Genomic DNA, 22,412 nt, shown 5'->3' on the forward strand with positions numbered 1-22,412 from the left:
ACATTTTCAATTATTTGTTTGTACTAGTATGGACTCGCAGATATTTATTTTATACTTTGAGTTATAATCCAATTCTACAGTGTATTGGTGCTCAAATTTTTCCAGCTGTCACCAACGGGAATGAAAAAGCATTCTGAATTGAATGTAAATAAAAGCACATCAAAATTTTAGGGATATTGCTAAAGCAGTATTCACAGGGAGATCTGTTATATTAAATGATTATATGAGATCAGAAGAAAGAACTTATATCAATGAAGAAATCAACCAAAACAATAGGAAAAATATTAAAAACACTAGTGAAACTAAAAGCTAGTTCATGGAAAAGATCAATAAAAAGACAAATACCATATGGTTTCACTCATATGTGAATTTAAGAAACAAAACAAAGAAGAAAAAAGACAAAATAACAGACTGTTGAATAGAAAGCACAAACTGGTGGTTGCCAGAGGGTGGATGGTGAAATAGATAAAGGTGCTTAAGAAGGACAAATGTCCAGTTACAAAATAAGTAAGTTTTGGAGAGAAAAAGTAAGCATAAGGCATATAATACAATAAGTTGGTAATAACGTTGTATGGAGACAGATAATGACTACACTTATTGTTGTGAGCACTGAGTAATATATAGAACTGTTGAATCACTATATTGTACACCTGGAACTAATATAACATTGTATGTTAAGTATACTTCAGTTAAAAATAATAAAAATAAATAAAATTGCATTGAATTTAAAAAATTAATAAATTTCTAACCAAACTGATCAAAAAATAAAAGAGAAAAAACACCTTTTTCCAAATCAAGAATAAAAGAGAGGGCATCAATTCAGATACTACATTCATTACAAAGTTAGTAAGAGAACATTATGAACAATTCTAATTCCATAAATTAGACAACTTATATGAATGAGACAAACTGCCAAAGCTCAGTAAAGTGAGAGATGATCTAATAGTCCTTTATCAATTAAAAACATTGAAGATTGCTATAGGCTGAGTTGTGTCCCCTCCTAGAATTTTATGTTGAAGTTCTAACCTCTAATAATTCAAAATATGACTGTATTTGGAGACAGGATATTTAAAGAGATAATTAAATTAATGAGATTATTTGGGTACACCCCAGCCCAATATGACTAGTGTCCTTATGAAAAAAGAATATGGGACCCAGATACCACACAGGGAGAAGATGGTCATCTGCAAGCCAAGAAGAGAGGCCTTAGAAGAAATCAAAACTGCCAACACCTTGATCTTGGACTCTAGCCTCCAGGATTGTAAGAAAATAAATTTCTGTTGTGTAAGGCAATCAGTCACTAGTTTGACTAGCCAGTCACTTTGTTATGAAAGCCCTAAAAAATTAATACAAATATGTATTTTAAAATTTTACAAACACATTCCAAGACCAGATGGTTTCACTGAATTCTATCAAACATTTAAGAGAGCAACAATAACAATTTTGTATAAACTCTTCCAGAATATAAAATAGGAGGGAACACTTCCAAACCAATCTTATGAGGGCAGCTTTACCCTGATACTCAAACCAGAAAAAGGCATCACAAAAAAAGAAAACCACAGATCAATATCTATCATGAACATAAATGTAAAAATCCTCAGTAAAATACTAGCAAATCAAATTAAACAACATATAAAAAGGATAATACACGAAGTTGGGCTTATCCCAGGAATACAAACCAGGTTGAACATTTGAAAATCAACCACATCAACAGACCATAACTCACCATATCAACAGACAAAAGAAGAAAAACTATGTAATCATATCTGTAGATACAGAAAAAGCATTGGAAAAAAAATTCAACATGCATTCATAATGAAAACTTTCAGGAAACTAAAACTAGAAAGAATGTCCTTAATATGATAAAAGACATCCACAAAAATCCTACAACTAACATTATACTCAATGATGAAAAACAGAATGTTTTTCCCCTAAAATGGAGTCTACTCTCTCTATTCTTATTTAGCATTGTACCAAAGGTCCCAGCTAGTGCAGTAAGAAAAAGAAATGAAAAGCATATACATTAGAAAAGTTGAAAAATAAAACAGTGTCTATTCACAGATAACATGAGAGTCTTCAAAGGCAAATTCCAAAAAAGAATATACAAAAGCACCCCTAGAATTAAAAGTGAATTTAATAAGGTAAAAGGATACAAGGGCAATATAAAAAAATGAATCATATTTCTATATACCAGCAATGAATAAAGTTAAGGTATTTATTTTATTTTTTTTAAGATTTTATTAATTTATTTGAGAGAAAAAGTGAGAGCAAGAGAGAGCAAGAAAGCACAGAAGGAGAGGGAGAAGCAGACTCCCCATTGAGCAGAGAGCCAGACTCAGGGCCTGATGCCAGTACCCTAAGATCATGACCTGAGCCAAAGGCAGCCACTTAACAGACTGAGCCACCCAGGCACCCCAAAGTATTTTTTAAAGTCCCCTTTGTAATAGCACCAAAACACAGAAGCTACTTAGATAAAAACCTAACAAAATATGTACAAGATCTGTATGTTTAAAACTATGAAACACTAATTACTGATGAAAGAAATCAAAGCAGACCTAAACAGAGTAAGAAATGCTTCCATTAGGGAACAGAACAATGATTCCATTGAATTAGAAGTTGAGAATGCCACCAGGCCATTTTAGGTTCCTCATGCTGACTGAATTGACAGGCAAAGATGGGTTACTATATTGCTTGATACAACTAATTATTTTTTTTCTTTTATTATGTTATGTTAATCACCATACATTACATCATTAGTTTTTGATGTGGTGTGCCATGATTCATTACTTGCGTAAAACACCCAGTGCTCCATTCAGTATGTGCCCTCTTTAATACCCATCACTAGACTAACCCATCCCCCCACCTCCATCCCCTCTAGAACCCTCGGTTTGTTTCTCAGAGTCCACAGTCCCTCATGGTTCGTCTCCCCCTCCAATTTCCTCCCCTTCATTTTTCGCTTCCTACCATCTTCTTTTTTTTACACATAATGTATTATTTGTTTCAGAGGTACAGGTCTGTGATTCAACAGTCTTACACAATGCACAGCGCTCATCATAGCACATAACCTCCCCAGTGTCTATCACCCAGCCACCCCATCCCTCCCACCTCCCACCACTCCAGCAACCCTCAGTTTGTTTCCTGAGATTAAGAATTCCTCATATCAGTGAGGTCATATGATACATGTCTTTCTCTGATTGACTTATTTCGCTCAGCATAATACCCTCCAGTTCCATCCACGTCGTTGCAAATGGCAAGATTTCAGTCCTTTTGATGGCTGCATAATATTCCATTGTATGTATATACCACATCTTCTGCATCCATTCATCTATCGATGGACATCTTAGCACTTTCCATAGTTTGACTATTGCGGACATTGCTGCTATAAACATCGGGCTGCACGTACCTCTTTGGATCACTACATTTGTATCTTTGTGGTAAATACCCAGTAGTAAATTACTGCACGGTAGGGTAGCTCTATTTTCAACTTTTTGAGGAACCTCCATACTGTTTTCCAGAGTGGTTACACCAGCTTGCATTCCCACCAACAGTGTAGGAGGGTTCCCCTCTCTCCGCATCCCCGGCAACATCTGTCATTTCCTGACTTGTTAATTTTAGCCGTTCTGACTGGTGTGAGGTGGTATCTCATTGAGATTTTGATTTGGATTTCCCTGATGCCGAGTGACGTTGAGCACTTTTTCATGTCTGTTGGCCATTTGGATGTCTTCTTTGGAAAAATGTCTGTTCGTGTCCTCTGCCCATTTCTTGATTGCATTATTTGTTCTTTGGGTGTTGAGTTTGATGAGTTCTTTATAGATTTTGGATACTAGCCCTTTATCTGATATGTCATTTGCAAATATTTTCTCCCATTCTGTCAGATGTCTTTTGGTTTCATTGACTGTTTCCTTTGCTGTGCAAAACCTTTTTATCTTGATGAGGTCCCAATAGCTCATTTTTGCCCTTGCTTCCCTTGCTTTTGGTGATGTTTCTAGGAAGAAGGTGCTGCGGCTGAAGTCAAAGAGGTTACTGCCTGTGTTCTCTGTTAGGATTTTGATGGACTCCTGTCTCACATTTAGGTCTTTCAACCATTTGGAATCTGTTTTTGTGTGTGGTGTAAGGAAATGGTCCAGTTCCATTCTTCTGCATGTGGCTGTCCAATTTTCCCAACACCATTTGTTGAAGAGACTGTCATATTTTCACTGGACATTCATTCCTGCTTTGTCGAAGATTAGTTGACCAGAGAGTTGAGGATCCATTTCTGGGTTTTCTATTCTGTTCCATTGATCTATGTGTCTGTTTTGGGCCACTACCATACTGTCTTCATGATGACAGCTTTGTAATAGAGCTTGAAGTCCAGAATTGTGATGCCGCCAGCTTTGCTTTTCTTTTTCAACATTCCTCTGGCTATTCGGGGTCTTTACTGGTTCCATACAAATTTTAGGATTATTTGTTCCATTTCTTTGAAAAAAGTGGATGGTATTTTGATGGGGATTGCATTAAATGTGTAGATTGCTCTAGGCAGCATTGATATCTACACAATATTTGTTCTTCCAATCCATGAGCATGGAACGTTTTTCCATTTCTTTGTTGTCTTCCTCAATTTCTTTCATGAGTATTTTATAGTTTTCTGAGTACAGATTCTTTGCCTCTTTGGTTAGATTTATTCCTAGGTATCTTATGGTTTTGGGTGCAATTGTAAATGGGATCGACTCCTTAATTTCCCTCTCTTCTGTCTTGTTGTTGGTGTATATGAATGCCACTGATTTCTGTGCACTGATTTTTATATCCTGCCACTTTACTGAAGTCCTGTATGAGTTCTAGCAGTTTTGGGGTGGAGTCTTTTGGGTTTTCCACATAAAGTATCATATCATCTGCAAAGAGTGAGAGTTTGACGTCTCTGCCGATTCGGATGCCTTTTATTTCTTTTTGTTGTCTGACTGCTGTGGCTAGGACTTCTAGTACTATGTTGAATAGCAGTGGTGATAGTGGACATCCCTGCCACGTTCCTGACCGTAGGGGGAAAGCTCTTAGCTTTTCCCCATTGAGAATGATATTCACTGCGGGTTTTTCATACATGGCTTTTATGATATTGAGGTATGTACCCTCTATCCCTAAACTTTGAAGAGTTTTGGTCAAGAAAGGATGCTGTACTTTGTCAAATGCTTTTTCTGCATCTATTGAGAGGATCATATGGTTCTTGTTCTTTCTTGTATTAATGTATTGTATCACACTGATTGATTTGCAGATGTTGAACCAACCTTGTAGCCCAGGAATAAGTCCCACTTGGTCGTGGTGAATAATCCTTTTAATGTACTATTGGATCCTATTGGCTAGTATTTTGGTGAGAATTTTTGCATCCATGTTCATCAAGGATATTGGTCTGTAATTCTCTTTTTTGGTGGGGTCTTTGTCTGGTTTTGGGATCAAGGTAATGGTGGCCTCATAAAATGAGTTTGGAAGTTTTCCTTCCATTTCTATTTTTTGGAATAGTTTCAAAGAATAGGTATTAATTCTTCTTGAAATGTTTGGTAGAATTCCCCTGGGAAGCCATCTGGCCGTGGTCTCCTGTTTGTTGGGAGATTTTTGATGACTGCTTCAATTTCTTTAGTGGTTATAGGTCTGTTCAGGCTTCCTATTTCTTCCTGGTTCAGTTTTGGTGGTTGATACATCTCTAGGAACGCACCCATTTTTTCCAGATTATCTAATTTGCTGGCATAAAGTTGCTCATAATATGTTCTTATAATTGTTTGTATTTCTTGGGTGTTGGTTGTGATCTCTCCTCTTTCATTCATGATTTTGTTGTTTTGGGTGATTTCTCTTTTCTTTTTGATAAGTCTGGCCAGGGGTTTATCAATATTGTTAATTCTTTCAAAGAACCAGCTCCTAGTTTCGTTGATCTGTTCTACTGTTCTTTTGGTTTCTATTTCATTGATTTCTGCTCTGATCATTATTATTTCTCTTTTCCTGCTGGGTTTAGGCTTTATTTGCTGTTCTTTCTCCAGCTCCTTTAGGTGTAGGGTTAGGTTGTGTATTTGAGACCTTTCTTGTTTCTTGAGAAAGGCTTGTATTGCTATATACTTTCCTCTAGGGCTGCCATGGCTGCATCCCAAAATTTTGAACAATTGTTTTTATTTTCACTGGTTTCCATGAATTTTAAATTCTTCTTTAATTTCCTGGTTGAGCCATTCATTCTTTAGTAGGATGCTCTTTAGCCTCCATGTATTTGAGTTCTTTCTGAAGTTCCTCTTGTGATTGAGTTCTAGTTTCAAAGCATTGTGGTCCGAAAATATGCAGGGAATGATCCCAATCTTTTGGTACCTGTTGAGACCTGATTTGTGACCTAGGATGTGATCTTTCTGGAGAATGTTCCATAGGCACTAAAGAAGAATGTGTATTCTGCTACTTTGGGTTGGAATGTTCTGAATATATCGTTGAAGTCCATTTGTTCCAGTGTGTCATTTAAAGCCTTTATTTCCTTGCTGATCTTTTGCTTAGATGATCTGTCCATTTCAGTCAGGGGGGTGTTAAAGTCCCCCGCTATTATTGTATTGTTGTCAATGTGTTTCTTTGCTTTTGTTATTAATTGCCTTATATAATTTGCTGCTCCCAAGTTAGGGGCATAGATATTTACAATTGTTAGATCTTCTTGTTCAATAGACCCTTGAAGTAGGATATAGTGTCCTTCTTCATCTCTTATTATAGTCTTTGGTTTAAAATCTAATTTGTCTGATATAAGGATTGCCACCCCAGCTTTCTTTTGGTGTCCATTAGCATGGTAAATGGTTTTCCACCCCCTCACTTTCAATCTGGAGGTGTCTTTGGGTCTAAAATGAGTCTCTTGCAGACAGCATATCAATGAGTCTTGTTTTTTTATCCAATCTGATAGCCTGTGTCTTTTGATTGGGGCATTTAGCCCACTTACATTCAGGGTAACTATTGAAAGGTATGAATTTAGTGCCATTGTATTGCCTGTAAGGTGACTGTTACTGTATATTGTCTGTGTTCCTTTCTGATCTATGCTGCTTTTAGGCTCTCTCTTTGCTTAGAGGGCCCCTTTCAATATTTCTTGTAGGTTTGGTGTTTGCAAATTCCTTTAGTTTTTGTTTGTCCTGGAAGCTTTTTATCTCTCCTTCTATTTTCAATGACAGCCTCGTTAGGTATAGTATTCTTGGCTGCATATTTTTCTCATTTAGTGCTCTGAAGATCTCATGCCAGTCCTTTCTGGCCTGCCAGGTCTCTGTGGATAGGTCTGTTGCCAGTCTAATATTTCTACCATTGTAGGTTACATATCCCTTCTCCCGAGCTGCTTTCAGGATTTTCTCTTTGTCTCTGAGACTCGTAAGTTTTACTCTTAGATGTCGGGGTGTTGACCTATTTTTATTGGTTTTAAGAAGGGTTCTCTGTGCCTCCTGGATTTTGATGCCTGTTTCCTTCCCCAAATTAGGGAAGTTCTCTGCTATAATTTGCTCCAATATACCTTCTGCCCCTCCCTCTCTTTCTTCTTCTTCTGGGATCCCAATTATTCTAATGTTGTTTCGTCTTATGGTATCACTTCTCTCTCGAATTCTGCCCTCGTGATTCAGTAGTTGTTTATCTCTCTTTCTCTCAGCTTCTTTATTTTCCATCATTTGGTCTTCTATATCACTAATTCTCTCTTCTGCCACATTTATCCTAGCACTTAGAGCCTCCATTTTTGATTGCACCTCATTAATAGCCTTTTTGATTTCGACTTGGTTAGATTTTAGTCCTTTTATTTCTCCAGAAAGGGTTTCTCTAATATCTTCCATGCTTTTTTCAAGCCCAGCTTTAAAATCGTCTTTAAAATCATTATCTGTATCTTTAAAATCATCATTCTGAACTCTAGTTCCGATATCTTACTAATGTCCGTATTGATTAGGTCCCTGGCAGTCAGTACTGCCACTTGTTCTTTTTGTTGAGGTGATATTTTCTGTCTTGTCCTTTTGTCCAGAGAAGAAGAGATGAATGAGAGAACAAAATGCCAACAGGGTAACAACGTCCCCAGAAAATATACACTAAATAAATCAGAAAAGACCTGAAACCGGGGGAACAGAAAGGGAAAGAAAGAAAATAGAGGAAAAAAAAGAAAAAGGAAAAGATAAAAACAAAACAAAAAAACAGAATATGATCAAATATGATGCATGGATCAGTGCACATGCTAGAATTTGGGCATATTTTGGTGTGTTAAAAGAAAGTGCCTCCCAAAATTTTAAAGAAAGAAAAACATTTATGTACAAAAATAAGGGTAAATAAGATTAAGGGATGGAATATGACTGTACAAATGAGAATTATAAAAGATTTTATAAATGGAATTGATAAGATAAGAAATTGGTTGAAAAAAGAAAGAAGAGGAATTTAAAAAAAAAGAGAGAATGTGATCAGGCAGGAGACTAGAACAAAGGCATACACTAGAGATTTAGGGTATATTTTGGTCTGTTAGAAGAAACTGTATCCCAAAATTTTAAAGAGAGAACAATTTATATATATACCAAAACTAAGGTTAACTACTATGAAGGGATAGAATATGACTCTAAAAATGAAAAATAAAAAAGATTTTTTCAGATGGGTTTGATAAGATGTTGGTTAAGAAAGGGAAAAAGAAAAATTAAAAAAAAAAAGAAAATTAAAAAAATTAAGTTTGAAAGCCTAAAGAATCAGGGGGAAAAAAGCCATGAATTCTATGTGCAGTATTCCCCTTGCGCTGGAGTTCTCCCATGCTCATTGATCGGTAAACTTGGTCTTGGCTGGCTGTTCGTGCTGATCTTCTGGGGGAGGGGCCTCTTGCCATGGTTCCCAAACGTCTTTGCCGGAGGCAGAATTGCCCCGCCCTTGTCCGACCGGGCTAAGTAATCTGCTCAGGTTTGCTCTCGGGAGCTTTTGTTCCCTGCAAGCTTTCCGTGCCGCTTTGGAGGACGAGAGTGAAAATGGCGACCTCCCAATCTCCGCCCCAGAGGAGCCAAGAACTACGGGCCCCGTTCCTCATGCGCCCCCAGAGAAAAGCAGTCAGTCACTCCCATCTCCCCGGTCTCCGGCCGCACTCTGTGCTCACCCGAACTGTGACCGAGCGTTTCTTTCTCTGGCACCCGACCCCGACCCCATGTGGAGTCTCCAAACCCAGCAGATCCCTGCAGTGTGCTCCGGTGCTGCTCCTCCCGGGGGGGGAGGAAGGGGGTCTCCCTGGATCTTCCGCTTGTTGGGTCCCTGCTGAAGGAGCAGTGGCCCGACTGTCACGGATCAGTTTATGGCAACCCCGAGCTGAGAGCCCGCGCCTCGGCTCTGTCTCTGCAGCCGGCTTCCCTGCTCTGATACCTGGGAGCTCTGCAGCACTCAGGCACCCCCGGTCTTTCTGTGACCCCGAGGGTCCTGAGACCACACTGTCCCGCGAGGGTTCCAACCCCCGCTTAGCCACTGGAGTGACGTCCCTCAGCGGAGCCGACTTCTGAAAAGTCCGATTTTGTGCTCCGTGGCTCTAGCACTTGCCAGAAGCGGCCGACGGAGGCCCCCTCCCCTGCCGTCTATCCTCCCAAATATCGCCTCGGATTCATTTCTCCGCACGTCCTACCTTCCAGTAAGTGGTCATTTTTCTGTTCAGAGAGTTGCTGCTATTCTTTTCTTCGATCTCCTGTTGAGTTTGTAGGTGTTCAAAATGGTTTAATCCCTATCCAGCTGAAGTCCTGGGACCAGGAGAAATCCAGGTCTCCTACTCCTCCGCCATCTTGCTCCTCCCCTCGATACAACTAATTCTAATTATCAAGGAGAAATTGGGTTTCTACTAAATAGTAGAGGTAAGAAGGAGAATGTCTAGAATGCAGGTGATCTTCTAGAGTGCCTTTACAGTGATTAAAGTCAATGGAAAACTATAACAATTAAATTTAGACTGACTGTTACTAGCTCAGACTTTTCTGGGATGAAGGTTTGTGTCACCCTATCAGACAAGGAACCACAACCAACTGAGGTGCTTGCTGAGGCCAAAGAGAATATGGAATGGGGTAGAAGAAGGCATCTACCAGATACAACCTTGCAACCAGTTGCACAAATGAGGATGTAATAGTTTCAAGTAAATCTTTTTCAATATAAATATTTGATATATATATTTATATATATATAAATTTACATATATGTATATTTACATATACATATAGATATATAGATCATATACATTCAAATATATAATTTACCCAAATATTTTTGTTTTGTTTTACAGGATATTAAGGGGGAGTGTTAATTAGCTGAGGAAGAAAGACATCACTCAAAGACCAAAAAGGAAATTTTTATATCCTCTTTTGATGACAGGGTGAGAGTGTGTTTTCAGTTGCCCACAGGTTAACTGTATGATCATAGATGAAGAATAATGTTTTTATTTGGAGATTAGGTATGGCTTAAAGAGATGTGTATGGGTGCCAAGTTGACAAAACATGGACTGTGGTCATTTTGCAATATGTCAACATGGCTAGGCTAAACTACTTCTCCAGGAATTCTATTTCCCAAATGTTTCCAGTTAAGATGGTTGACAAGAGAGGTTCTTATGTGAGATTTTGGAAGGTAAACCTGAAGCAATAGCCATTTTCTAGTTCACACACAAAATAGCTGATCTCCTGACACACCTCATTCTTTACTTAGAAGGAAAAACTTAATATCATAAAACGCCAGTATTTCCCAAATGAATATAAATGTCATGCCACTCTAATCTGAATTTCAAAAGGGTTTACGTGGGTATACATGTACCCCAGCAGCATTATCAACAACAGCCAAATTATGGAAAGATCCCAAATGTATATTGACTGATGAATGGATAAAGAAGATGTGGTGGGTATATATATATATATATATATACACAATGGAATATTACTTGGCCATATTAAAAAGAATGAAATCTTGCATTTGCAATGAGGTGGATGGAGCTAGAGAGTATGATGCTAAGAGAAATAAGTCAGTGAGAGAAAGACAAATACCATATGATTTCACTCACATGTGGAATTTAAGAAACAAAACAAAAGAACATGGGGGCAGAAAAGGAGAGGCAAACCAAGAAATAGACTCCTAACTATGTAAAACAAACTGAGGGTTACTGGAGGGGAGGTGGGTGCAGGGATTGGTTAAATAGGTGATGGGTATTAAGGAGAGCATTTCTTGTGATGAGCGCTGGGTGTTATATGTAATTGATGAATCACTAAATTCTGCAACTGAAACTAATATTACACTGTACGTTAACTAACTAGAATTTAAATAAAAATTTGGGGAACGAAAAAGACCAAAAAACGAAAGGGTTTACATGGGAACGAACAAAATAATTTAAAACACCGTATGTAGCAATAGCCCAAATAGCCTGTAAATTTTTTTGATTGAAGTATAATTGATATATAATATCCTATTAGTTTCAGGAGCATAGTGATTTGATATCTTTGTATATTATGAGATGATCCCCATAATAAGTCTATTTACCATCTGTCACCAAAGTTATTACAATATTATTGCTTACATCCCCCATATTTTATATTACATCCCCACGACTTATTACTAGAAGTCTGTACCTCTTAATCCCCTTTACATTTATTTTTTAGAAATTAAGGGGAAGATTTGCCTTTCTAGATATGACTTACAACTACTATAATCAAAACAAAATAATATATCCACAGGAACAAACAAGACAATAAGTGGAAAAGTTTGGAGAAAAGAAAAGGATACAAACATTTTGGGGAACTTAATATGTGATAAATGTATATTTAACTTTAATTGGGAAAAGTGGCTTAGTGAATAGTGCTGGTATAATTGTCCATTTTCTACAGTCTACCATACTTAGCAATTAACAGCAGACAGATTAGTGATCTAAGTAAAAATGAATGAATTAATTGATGAAGGAATGAATGGAAATTCTGGGAGAAATTTGAGTATTTGTACATTCTTCCAGTAAAGAACTTTTTAGAAACCCACAGTGGTTATGAAGTCTCTCTTCTTAGGTATGGGGCAGGAGAAGAATCTGTATTTTTCAGACACACAAGATGTTAGGATTTCCAAAATGTAAAGAGTTCCTACAAAATAATAAGAAAAAAATGGCAAAGGATACAAATATGCAAATGAAAGAGGCTAATAAACAATAAGATACTCGTTCTCATTAGCCATCAGGATAATGTGAATTACAGTAACAAGGAACTGCTATTTTTCATTCATCAGATTGGCAAAAGTTAGGAAAAGGCTTATCTAGTGATGATAAAAATATGGGAAACTCAACCCTTCAAAACAGCTAGAGCAAGAATAAATTGCTCTAACCTCTGGAAAGGAGTCTGATATTATCTATTAAAATACAAAATGAATATATACCTTGACTTACCAAGGGAATCCAACAACAAAGAAGCACTAGTACATACAAAATATGTATAAGAATACATGTTACAGATTAGTAAAGGTAAAAAAGTCAACAGGGGAATGGGTTAATTTACAGTATTTCCATAAGACGGAAAAGAAGAATTCAGATAAAAAAAACCTTAATCTCTTGCTGAAGGCTGAATGTGGCCTAGAGTGACAGCACAGAATTCCAGGAAGCCATAGATACTAGAGAGTTTACAACACCCTTGCAGAATCAACAGGCCTCCAATAGGAGCTCATAAAAAAAAAGTGGACACAGAGCGGGAAATGGAAGGAATACTTCCCTCGGTGGCATAGGCTTAGAGAAGAGTTACTGCCAATGTGGTAAATGTATAAAGCCCTATTTGGACCTACCCCCTCCCCAGAGAACAAAAGTCTTCAACTGCAGGAGGACTAGCGGCAAACTCTGTTGTGCACAGGTAGAGAACCAATGCAGTTAGAAAAAGCTAAAGAAAACCCTTCTACTCCTGGAGGAAAGGCAGAAAACAGTCCTGAGCTCAGGATCCTATACTGATACTATCACCAGTCTCCTACCACTAAGCAAGGAACAGGAAAACCTTCTCCCACAGTAAACCTGCCAAAAATACAAAGCAGAATTTGAACGCCATAGTGAGGACAGACAGTATCACTGACAAAGCCTCTCCCCTGACAACCAAGAACAGAGAACATACCAAAGGGTGAGACTGCACTATGACCACAAAGTCTGCCCTCCTGTCCAGGCCAGCCAACATCAGGCTACTCCTAGAGCAGGGGCATGAGGGTGGGGCAGAGCCCTTCTGAACCACAGGTACACAGAGAGGGCTTCAAGCCAAGGATGGAACAGGAATGTTAAGAGAAACTCTCTGGCATTGCAGGTGCCACACTAGGCACAATTTAAATCGTGAGAAATTCTAAATCAATAGTTCACTGGAGGTAATGACAAGCAACACAAAACCAAAATCCAGCTCATGTCCCAAACACACTAAATCAAGAACCTACACTAATGGCCTAGCAGAAGAACAGGCATGATATTTCCAGGCATAAATTCTACTTACCTCAATCTCTACTCTCCTACACCCAACATCAACACCCTATCAAAATTTACAAGACATACAAGAAGCAGCAGCAGCAATGAAAAAATCACTGTCAAAAAGAAAAAAAAAAGAGTTTAGAGGGAAAGGAGCAAGATGGCGGAGGAGTAGGAGACCTGGATTTCGTCTGGTCTCAGGAATTCAGCTGAATAGGGATCAAACCATTCTGAACACCTACGAACTCAACAGGAGATCGAAGAAGAGAGTAGCAACAACTCTCTGAACAGAGAAGCGACCACTTACTGGAAAGTAGGACGTGCGGAGAAGTGAATCCGAGGCGATATTTGGGGAAGGGGGCCTCAGGCGCTTCTGGCAAGTGATAGAGCCGCGGAGCACAAAATCAGAACTTTTAGAAGTCGACTCCGCTGAGGGACGTCGCCCCAGTGGCTAAGCGGGGGGTGGAACCCTCACGGGACAGTGTGGTCTCAGGACCCTCGGGGTCACAGAAAGACCAGGGGTGCCTGCGTGTGGCAGAGCTCCCAGGTATCGGAGCGGGGAAGCTGGCTGCAGAGACGGAGCGGAGGCACGGGCTCTCAGCACAGGGTTGCCATAAACTGTGAGCCGCGGCCCAGTCGGGTCACTGCTCCTCCAGCAGGGACCCAACAAGCAGCAGAGCCGGGGAGACTCCCCTTCCTCCCCGGGGAGGAGCGGCGCGGGAGCGCACCGCAGGGATCTGCTGGATTTGGAGACTCCACGCAGGGTCGGGTGCCAGAGATAGAAACACTCGGTCACAGGCCGGGTGAGCACGGAATGCGGCCGGAGACCGGGGACATGAAAGTGACTGCTTTTCTCTGGGGACGCACTGAGGAGTGGGCCCCCGAGTTCTCAGCTCCTCCAGGTGGAGATTGGGAGGCCACCATTTTCACCCTGGTCCTCCAAAGCTGTACCGAGAGCTTGCAGGGAACAAAAGCTCCTGAGAGAAACCCTAGCAGCTTGCATAGCCCGGACTGACAAGGGCGGGACAATTCCGCCTCCGGCAAAGACATGTGGGAACCACGGCAACAGGCCCCTCCCCCAGATGATCAGCACGAAGAGCCAGCAAGCCAAGACCAAGTTTACCGATCAAGGAGAACAGGAGAATTCTAGCGCTAGGTGAATACTGCACATAGAATTCATGGCTTTTTTTTACCATGATTCATTAGTTTTTTCAAAGTTAATTTTTTTAACTGTTTCTTAATTTTTCTTTTTCCCTTTTTCAACCAACATCTTATCAATCCCTTTTTTAAAAAAATATTTTTTATTTTTCATTTTTAGAGTCATATTTTATCCCTTCATAGTAGTTACCATTAATTTTGGCATATATATATAAGTTGTTCTCTTTAAAATTTTGAGATACAGTTTCTTCTAACAGATCAAAATATACCCTAAATCACTAGTGTATGGCTTTGTTCTAGTCTCCTGCCTGATCACATTCTCTCCCTTTTTTTTTCTTTTTTTTTTAATATTCTTTCTTTTTTCAAACTTCTTATCTTATCAATTTCTTTTATAAAATCTTTTATACTTTTCATCTTTACAGTCATCTTCCATCCCTTCATTGTATCAACCCTTATTTGTTACATATATAAGTCTTTCTTCCTTTAAAATTTTAGGAGGCACTTTTTTCTAACAGACCAAAATATGCCCAAAATCTAGTGTGTGGCACTGATCTATGCAATACCCTGATCATATTTGATCATATTCTGTTTTTGTTGTATTGTTCTGGTTTTGTTTTTATCTTTTTCTTCATTCTCTTTCTTTTTTCTTTCTTTCCCTTTCTTGTCCCCTGGTTTCAGGTCTTTTCTGATTTGGATAGAGTATATTTTCTGGGGACGTTGTTAACCTGTTAGCATTTTGTTCTCTCAATCATCTATTCTCCTCTGGACAAAATGACAAGACGAAAAAAATCACCTCAGCAAAAAGAACAAGAGGTATACCCTCAGCCAGGGACCTACTCAATACGGACATTAGTACAATGTCGGACCTAGAGTTCAGAATCATGACTTTAAAGATACTAGCTGGGCTTGAAGAAAAAGCGTGGAAGTTATTAGAGAAACCCTTTCTGGAGAAATAAAAGAACTAAAATCTAACCAAGTCGAAATCAAAAGGCTATTGATGAGGTGCAATCAAAAATGGGGGCACTAACTGCTAGGATAAATGAGGCAGAAGAGAGAATCAGCGATATAGAAGCTCAAATGATGGAAAATAAAGAGGCTGAGAAAAAGAGAGAGAAACAACTACAGGATCACGAGGGCAGAATTCGAGAGATAAGCGATACAATAAGACGAAACAACATTAGAATAATTGGGATCCCAGAAGAAGAAGAAAGAGAGAGAGGGGCAGAAGGTATATTGGAGCAAATAATAGAGAACTTCCCTAATGTGAGGAAGGAAACAGGCATCAAAATCCAGGAGGCACAGAGAACCCCTCTCAAAATCAATAAAAATAGGTCAACACCCCGACATCTAAGAGTAAAACTTACGAGTCTCAGAGACAAAGAAAAAATCCTGAAAGCAGCTCGGGAGAAGAGATATGTAACCTACAATGGTAGAAATATTAGACTGGCAACAGACCTATCCACAGAGACCTGGCAGGCCAGAAACGACTGGCATGAGATCTTCAGAGAACTAAACGAGAAAAATATGCAGCCAAGAATACTATATCCAGATAGGCTATCATTGAAAATAGAAGGAGAGATAAAAAGCTCCCAGGACAAACAAAAACTAAAGGAATTTGCAAACACGAAACCAGCCCTCCAAGAAATATTGAAAGGGGCCCTCTAAGCAAAGAGAGAGCCTGAAAGCAGGATAGATCAGAAAGGAACACAGACAATATACAGTAACAGTCACCTTACAGGCAATACAATGGCACTAAATTGATATCTTTCAATAGTTACCCTGAATGTAAGTGGGCTAAATGCCCCAAACAAAAGACACAGGCTATCAGATTGGATTACAAAACAAGACCCATCAATATGCTTTCTGCAGGAGACTCATTTTAGACCCAAAGACACCCCCAGATTGAAAGTGAGGGGCTGGAAAACCATTTACCATGCTAATGGACACCAAAAGAAAGCTGGGGTGGCAATCCTTATATCAGACAAATTAGATTTTAAACCAAAGACTATAATAAGAGATGAAGAAGGACACTATATCCTACTTCAAGGGTCTATTGAACAAGAAGATCTAACAATTGTAAATAACTATGCCCCTAACATGGGAGCAGCTAATTTTATAAGGCAATTAATAACAAAAGCGAAGTAACACATCGACAACAATACAATAATAGCGGGGGACTTTAACACCCCCCTGACTGAAATGGACAGATCATCTAAGCAAAAGATCAACAAGGAAATAAAGACTTTAAATGACACACTGGAACAAATGGACTTCACAGACATATTCAGAACATTGCATCCCAAAGCAACGGAACACATATTCTTCTGTACTGCCCATGGAACATTCTCCAGAACTGATCACATCCTAGGTCAAAAATCAGGACTCCACTGGTACCAAAATATTGGGATTATTCCCCGCATATTTTCAGACCACAATGCTTTGAAACTAGAACTCAATCACAAGAGGAACGTCAGAAAGAACTCAAAGACATGGAGGCTAAAGAGCATCCTACTAAAGAATGAATGGGTCAACCAGGAAATTAAAGAAGAATTGAAAAAATTCATGGAAACCAATGAAAATGAAAACACAACTGTTCAAAGTCTTTGGGATACAGCAAAGGCAGTCCTGAGAGGAAAGTATAGAGCAATACAAGTCTTTCTCAAGAAACAAGAAAGGTCTCAAATACACAACCTAACCCTACACCTAAAGAAGCTGGAGAAAGAACAGCAAAAAAAGCCTAAACCCAGCAGGAGAAGAGAAATAATAATGATCAGAGCAGAAATCAATGAAATAGAAACCAAAAGAACAGTAGAACAGATCCACGAAACTAGGAGCTGGTTCTTTGAAAGAATTAACAAGATGGATAAACTCCTGGCCAGACTTATCAAAAAGAAAAGAGAAATGACCCAAATCAACAAAATCACAAATGAAAGAGGAGAGATCACAACCAACACCCAAGAAATACAAACAATTATAAGAACATATTATGAGCCACTCTATGCCAGCAAATTAGATAACCTGGAAGAAATGGGTGCATTCCTAGAGATGTATCAACTACCAAAATTGAACCACGAAGAAATAGAAAACCTGAACAGACCTATAACCACTAAGGAAATTGAAGCAGTCATCAAAAATCTCCCAACAAACAAAAGCCCAGGGCCAGATGGCTTCCCAGGGGAATTCTATCAGACATTTCAAGAAGAATTAATACCTATTCTCCTGAAACTGTTCCAAAAAATAGAAATGGAAGGAAAACTTCCAAACTCATTTTATGAGGCCACCATTACCTTGATCCCAAAACCAGACAAAGACCCCATCAAAAAGGAGAATTACAGACCAATATCCTTGATGAACATGGATGCAAAAATTCTCACCAAAATACTAGCCAATAGGATCCAACAGAACATTAAAAGGATTATTCACCATGACCAAGTGGGATTTATCCCTGGGCTGCAAGGCTGGTTCAACATCCGCAAATCAATCAACGTGATACAATACATTAACAAAAGAAAGAACAAGAATCCTATGATCCTCTCAATAGATGCAGAAAAAGCATTTGACAAAGTACAGCATCCTTTCTTGATCAAAACTCTTCAGAGTATAGGGATGGAGGGTACATACCTCAATATCATAAAAGCCATCTATGAAAAACCTACAGCAAATATTGCTCTCAATGGGGAAAAGCTGAGAGCTTTTCCCCTAGGGTCAGGAACGCGGCAGAGATGTCCACTATCACCACTGCTATTCAACATAGTATTAGAAGTCCTAGCCACAGCAGTCAGACAACAAAAAGAAATCAAAGGCATCCAAATCGGCAAAGAGGAAGTCAAACTCTCACTCTTTGCAGATGATATGATACTGTATGTGGAAAACCCAAAAGACTCCACCCCAAAACTGCTAGAACTCATACAAGAATTCTGTAAAGTGGCAGGATATAAAATCAATGCATAGAAATCAGTGGCATTCCTATACACCAACAACAAGACAGAAGAGAGACAAATCAAGGAGTCAATCCCATTTACAGTTGCACCCAAAACCATAAGATACCTAGGAATAAATTTAACCAAAGAGGCAAAGGATCTGCACTCAGAAAATTATAAAATACTCATGAAAGAGGAAGAATGAAGGGGAGTAAGTCAGAGGGGGAGACGAACCAGGAGAGATGATGGACTCTGAAAAACAAACTGAGGTTTCTAGAGGGGAGGAGGTAGGGGGATGGGTTAGCCTGGTGATGGGTATTAAAGAGGGCACATTCTGCATGGAGCACTGGGTGTTATGAACAAACAATGAATCATGGAACACTACACCAAAACAAATGATGTAATATATGGTGATTAACATAACAATAAAAAAATTTAAAAAAAATACTCATGAAAGAAATTGAAGAAGACACAAAGAAATGGAAAAGTGTTCCATGCTCATGGATTGGAAGAACAAACACTGTGAAGATGTTAGTGCTACCTAGAGCAATCTACACATTCAACGCAATCCCCATCAAAATACCATCCACTTTTTCAAAGAAATGGAACAAGGAATCCTAAAATTTGTATGGAACCAGAAGAGACCCCGAATAGCCAGAGGAATCTTGAAAAAGAAAAGCAAAGCTGGCGGCATCACAATTCCGGACTTCCAGCTCTATTACAAAGCTGTCAACATCAAGACAGTATGGTACTGGCACAAAAACAGACACGTCGATCAATGGAACAGAATCGAGAGCCCAGAAATGGACCCTCAACTCTACGGTCAACTAATCTTTGACAAAGCAGGAAAGAATGTCCAATGGCAAAAAGACAGTCTCTTCAACAAATGGTGTTGGGAAAATTGGACAGCCACATGCAGAAGAATGACACTGGACCATTTCCTTACACCACACACAAAAATAGACTCCAAATGGTTGAAAGACCTAAACGTGAGACAGGAGTCCATCAAAATCCTAAAGGAGAACACAGGCAGCAACCTCTTCGACCTCAGCTGCAGCAACTTCTTCCTAGAAACATCGCCAAAGGCAAGGGAAGCAAGGGCAAAAATGAGCTATTGGGATTTCATCAAGATAAAAAGCTTCTGCACAGCAAAAGAAACAGTGCACAAAACCAAAAGACAACCGACAGAATGGGAGAAAATATTTGCAAATGACATATCAGATAAAGGGCTAGTATCCAAAATCTATAAAGAACTTATGAAACTCAACACACAAAGAACAAATGATCCAATCAAGAAATGGGCAGAAGACATGAACAGACATTTTTCCAAAGAAGACATCCAAATGGCCAACAGACACATGAAAAAGTGCTCCACATCGCTCGGCATCAGGGAAATCCAAATCAAAACCTCAGTGAGAAACCACCTCACACCCGTCAGAATGGCTAAAATTAACAAGTCAAGAAACGACAGATGTTGGCAGGGAGGCGGAGAAAGGGGAACCCTCCTACACTGTTGGTGGCAATGCAAGCTGGTGCAACCCACTCTGGAAAACAGTATGGAGGTTCCTCAAACAGTTGAAAATAGATCTACCATATGATCCAGCAATTGCACTACTGGGTATTTACCACAAAGATACAAATGTAGGGATCCGAAGGGGTACATGCACCCCAATGTTTATAGCAGCAATGTCCACAATAGCCGAACTGTGGAAAGAGCCAAGATGTCCATCGACAGATGAATGGATAAAGAAGAGGTGGTATATATACACAATGGAATATTATGCAGCCATCAAAAGGAATGAGATCTTGCCATTTGCAACAACGTGGATGGAACTGGAGGGTGTTATGCTGAGTGAAATAAGTCAATCAGAGAAAGACATGTATCATATGACCTCACTGATATGAGGAATTCTTAATCTCAGGAAACAAAGTGAGTGTTGCTGGAGTGGTGGGGGGGGTGGGAGGGATGGGGTGGCTGGGTGATAGACATTGGGGAGGGTATGTGCTATGGTGAGCGCTGTGAATTGTGCAAGACTGTTGAACCACAGATCTGTACTTCTGAAACAAATAATGCAACATATGTTAAGAAAAAAGAAAAAGAAGAAGATAGCAGGAGGGGAAGAATGAAGGGGAGTAAGTTGGAGGGGGAGACGAATCATGAGAGACAATGGACTCTGAAAAACAAACTGAGGGTTCTAGAGGGGAGGAGGGTGGGGCGATGGGTTTGCCTGGTGATGGGTATTAAAGGGGGCACATTCTGCGTGGAGCACTGGGTGTTATGCACAGACAATGAATCATGGAACACTACATCAAGAACTAATGATGTAATTTATGGTGATTAACATAACACTAAAAAAATTTAAAAAAAAAAACCAAGGCAATTCTACAGAAAAAACTTAGAAATGACCCATGTGTTAAAATCATGAGAGAGGGAATTCTAAATAACTATGATTAATATGTTTAAGCTCTTATGGAAAAGGTGGACAAAATGCATGAACAGATAGGGAATTTGAACAGAGATGGAAATTATAAGATAAAGTCAAATGGAAGTTTTCTCAATAAAAAACTTTGTAAGATGGGTACCTGGGTGGCTCAGTCTGCCTTCAGCTCAGGTCATACCTTAGGGTCCTGGGATCAAGCCCCACGCAGGGCTCCCCGCTGAGCCAGGAGCCTGCTTCTCCCTCTCCCTCTTCCCCTAACCCTCACTCATGCTGGCTTGTGAGTGCACTCTCTGTCTCTGAAATACATACATACATACATACATACATACATACATACATACTTTGTAAGAGAGCTAAAGAATGTTTTCAAATGGGCTTATTTGTTAGTAGACTAACAAAGCTGAGGAAAGAGTCAATAAATTGGCAGATGAGTTCATAAAAATTACCTTAAACTGAAACACAAAAAGAAAAGAGTAGGAGGAAAAAAGATAAAATGCATACAGGTACAGCCTCTTTGGAAAACAGTCTATCAATTATATACTTATGACTCAGAAATCCCACTCCTAATATATTTACCCTAAAGAAATGGAAAAGTAGATTTACACAAAACCAGTATGTGAATGTTTGTAGTGCTTTTATTCATAATTGTCAAAATGTGGAAACACCCAAATGTCCCTCCACTGTTGAATGGATAAACTGGTACAGCCATACAATGGAATACTATTCAGAAAAGAAAACTAAATACCAACAAAAGCAATGGTGGAAACAAATATCAAGCATTACTCTAAGTGAAAGAAGTGGCACTCAAAAGGCAACATATTTATGATTCTATTTATCTGACACTTTGGAAAAGACAAAACTAACAAGAACAAACAAAATCAGATTACTGGTTGCCAGGTGCTGGTGGTGGGATGAGGGGATGACCAACCACAAAAGAGCATACTAGAAAATATGAAGCGTGAAGGAAATGCACTGTATCTTGATGGTGGTGGTAGACCTTTGTCTAATCTCACAGAACTGTATGCTAAAAGGATGAATTTTACCATATGTAAATTATACTTCAGTATTTAAAAAGTATTTTCTTGTAAACTATTTTTGTGTCAGACCTGTATTTTAATAATTACACAGTGTGAGATTGCCTTAATTAGATTTGACATTTTCTAAATTTAAAAAAGTCATTAGAGAAGATTATTCTGGCACTTGATCTAAGGTTGAAATGCATGATCTCTATAATCCTCTCTAGCTCCAAGGTTTTTTGAGGTATGAGATTCCTCAACCTCACACACAGAAATTTTACGTATAGAGAAATGTATATGTTTTTATATTTATAATTTATATATGTATAAATCTAGATATGTTCATGGTTATATTTATGTTTACACTATATACAAATGTAAATATACACACAAAATTTTGAATATTCTTCACTATTATGATTTTTTATACATATTTGTATTTTCTTTTTTCCTTACAACATATGTGTAATCAAAAAAAGGTTCCTATTTTACT

The 22,412-nt window shown here is 38.8% G+C and overlaps 1 protein-coding gene across 16 annotated transcripts in view; it reads right to left on the minus strand.

Moving 5' to 3' along the window:
• The window catches only part of PTPN20 (protein tyrosine phosphatase non-receptor type 20), a 124,475-nt gene that overhangs the window by 49,047 nt on the left and 53,016 nt on the right, over positions 1-22,412 (minus strand). The gene's annotated exons all lie outside the window — the stretch shown is intronic.

This window comes from Zalophus californianus, chromosome 15, assembly GCF_009762305.2.
Source record: "Zalophus californianus isolate mZalCal1 chromosome 15, mZalCal1.pri.v2, whole genome shotgun sequence".
Lineage (NCBI taxonomy): Eukaryota > Metazoa > Chordata > Mammalia > Carnivora > Otariidae > Zalophus > Zalophus californianus.